The sequence below is a fragment of the Taudactylus pleione genome, unplaced genomic scaffold, assembly GCF_031769625.1.
Source record: "Taudactylus pleione unplaced genomic scaffold, aTauple2 ptg000741l, whole genome shotgun sequence".
NCBI classification, from domain to species: domain Eukaryota; kingdom Metazoa; phylum Chordata; class Amphibia; order Anura; family Myobatrachidae; genus Taudactylus; species Taudactylus pleione.
The window spans coordinates 399,153-403,104 of NW_028285143.1; positions in this window are offsets into that span (position 1 = coordinate 399,153).

Consider the following 3,952-nt stretch of genomic DNA (forward strand, 5'->3'; position numbering starts at 1 on the left):
AATAATTTTTTTTTTGGTTTGGACTGGAGTGTACTTTGGGGGTTACAGCACCCTTAACGGTCAAGCCAGCCTGCCCTTTACTTATGACACAGGCGCACGCTTGACACTACTTTGTTGATGCACGTGCGGCTACTGCGCACACAATTCACAAACACAGAAAATATATTCTTTTTTTAGCACTTGGGGGGAGCACCCAAGATGGACAGAGCACCCCCTGGACAACACTACAGCACCCCTTTAGGACTGGGACACTGCACAGGACTTTGGAGTGGACACAGCCCCTATGGAGAACTGACTGCACAACACAGTCCAGCCAGCCCCTATGGACTTTGAAGTAGTGGACACAGCCCCTATTAACAACAGCAGCACAGCACAACACAGCCAGCCCCTATGGACTTTGAAGTAGTGGACAACAGCAGCACAGCACAACACTACTCTGCACTACACTACACTACACTACACAGCCCTAACTCCCACCCTCCCTCTTCACTGTCCACAGCCGAGTGAGAAAATGGCGCCGACGCGGGTACCTTATATAGGATCCAAAACCCGCGAGACTCGGAAGGCGGGATGATGATGTTTTGCCTCGATTTCAGATCCGAGTCAGGCGGGAAAAGTCGAGCCTGACTCGGATCGGACTCGGATCGGGGGGGCTCGGGGGGTTTCGGATTTCAGAAATCCGAACCCGCTCACCCCTAATACTAATGTAACCATACTAATGTTCTAATGTACCCATGCTAATGTACCTTTACTAATGTACTACTGTACCCATACTAATGTACTAATGTACCCATACTAATATACTTATGTACACATACTAATGTACCTATACTAATGTACCCATACTTATGTACTAATGTACCCATACTAAGTACTAATGTACCCATACTAATGTACCCATACTAATATACTAATGTACCCATACTAATATACCTATACTAATGTACTAATGTACCCATACTAATGTACCCATACTAATGTACCTATACTAATGTACTAATGTACCCATACTAATTTACTAATGTACTCATTCTAATGTACCTATACTAATGTACCCATACTAATATACCCATACTAATGTACTAATGTACCCATACTAATGTACTAATGTACCCATACTAATGTACTAATGTACCTATACTAATGTACCCATACTAATGTACTAATGTACCCATACTAATGTACTAATGTACCTATACTAATGTACCCTTACTAATGTACTAATGTACCCATACTAATGTACTAATGTACCTATACTAATGTACCCATACTAATGTACTAATGTACCCATACTAATGTACCCATACTAATGTACCCATACTAACGTACTAATATACCCATACTAATATACTAATATCCCCATAATGATGTACTAATGTACCTATACTTTTGTACCCATACTAATGTACTAATGTACCTATACTAATGTACCCATACTAATGTACTAATGTACCCATACTAATGTACTAATGTACCTATACTAATGTACCCATACTAATATACTAATATCCCCATACTAATGTACTAATGTACCTTTACTAATATACCCATACTAATGTACTAATGTACCCATACTAATGTACTAATGTACCTATACTAGTGTACCCATACAAATGTACTAATGTACCTATACTAATGTACCCATACTAATGTACTAATGTACCCATACTAATATACTAATATCCCCATACTAATGTTCTAATATACCCATACTAATGTACCTATACTAATGTACTACAGTACCTATACTAATGTACCCATACTAATATACTAATGTACCCATACTAATGTACTAATGTACCCATACTAAGTACTACTGTACCCATACTAATGTACCTATACTAATGTACCCATACTAATATACTAATGTACCTATATTAATGTACAACTATACCCATAATAATGTACCCATACTAATGTACTAATGTACCCATACTAATGTACCTATACTAATGTACCCATACTAATATACTAATGTACCCATTTTAATATATTAATGTACCCATACTAATATACCCATACTAATGTACCAATACTAATATACTAATGTACCCATACTAATATACCCATACTAATGTACCCATACTAATTGTACTACTGTACCCATACTAATGTACCCATACTAATTTACTAATGTACCCATACTAATGTACCTATACTAATGTACTACTGTACCCATACTAATGTACCTATACTAATGTACTACTGTACCCATACTAATGTACTAATGTACCCATACTAATGTACCCATACTAATGTACCTATACTAATGTACCCATACTAATATGCCCATACTATTGTACTAATGTACCCATACTAATGTACCCATGCTAATGTACTAATGTCCCCATACTAATGTACTAATGTACCCATGCTAATGTACTAATGTCCCCATACTAAAGTACTAATGTACCCATGCTAATGTACTAATGTACCCATACTAATGTATCCATACTAATGTACCCATACTAATATACTAATGTACCCATACTAATATACTAATGTACTAGGGGTGTGCACCGGCCACTTTTCGTGTTTTGTGTTTTGGTTTTGGATCTGGATCTTTCATCGTGTTTTGGATCTGGATTGGTTTTGCCAAAAGCACCCTTCCGTGTTTTGGGTTCTGGGTTTTGTGTTTTGGATCTGTGGGCCTGATTCTGATCCACTCGCCAGCGGCTGTCCGCTCGCAAGTGGGTCGATGGTCTGCATTGAGCATGCGCACGACAGAGGGAGCTCCATCGTGCATATGCCCCAGACGCGACGAGCGAAGGACTTTCCTTCGCTCGTTGTGTCTGATCAAAGGGGGCGTGCTGTCGATGTTGATTGACAGCACGCCCCCTTTGGTGGGCATGCCGGGGGCGTGCCTCCCTGACGGGGGCGTTCCCAAGGGAACGCCTACAGTCAGAAGCCGGCCCACTGACATCACTAGTGAAGTCAGTGGGAGTGATTTTGGCTCTGATAGAGCCAAAATCAATCCGGGCCTTGGAGTTGAAAACCTCAACCGCAGGCTCCGGCTCGCAGTGGCGATGGTCTTGAAACTGCACGCTCGTATAGGCTGTGGGTGGTGACCCACAGCTATACGAGCATCCAGGAGGATGCTCCATAATTATGGAGGGCGGCCCTCATTCAGACCGTGCGCTCTGCTCAGAGCGAACGGCTCTGAATGAGGGCCAGTATTTTTTTAAAAAAAAGCATAAAAACAGCTAAAATCTCAGAATTTGTGTGTTTTTCTGCTCCTATGCTATTATTAACCTCAATAACCTTAATTTCCACTCATTTCCAGTCTACTCTGAACACCTCACACCTCACAATAGTGTTTTTATATCCAAAAGGTTGCACCGAGGTAGCTGGATGACTATGCTAAGAGATACGAGTGGGCGGCACAAACACGTGACCGATCTAGGAGTGACACTGCAGTGGCAGACAGGATGGCAGTTAGAAAAACTAGGCCCCAAACTGTACATAATACAAAGAAAAAAAAGAGGTGCAAGATGGAATTGTCCTTGGGCCCTCCCACCCACCCTTATGTTGTATAAACAGGACATGCACACTTTAACAAACCAATCATTTCAGCGCCAGGGTCTGCCACACGACTGTGGCTGAAATGATTGGTTCGTTTGGGCCCCCACAAAACAAGCAGGCAATTAATCTGTCCCTGCACAAACTGGCTCTACGGAGGCAAGATGTCGTCCTCATCCTCCTCATCCACCGATTCCTCACCCTCTTCAGTGTTGTGTACATCCTCATCCTCACAGAGTATTAATTCGTCCCCACTGGAATCCACAACCACAGGTCCTTCTGTACGTTCTGGAGGCTGGTCTCCCTGGAAGAGTTGATAATTCATTTTATGAACATCATCTTCTCCACATTTTGTGGAAGCAACCTCCTACGCCTTTCGCTGAAAAGGTTCCCGGCTGCACTAAACTCTCTTTCGGAGTACACACTGGAGGGG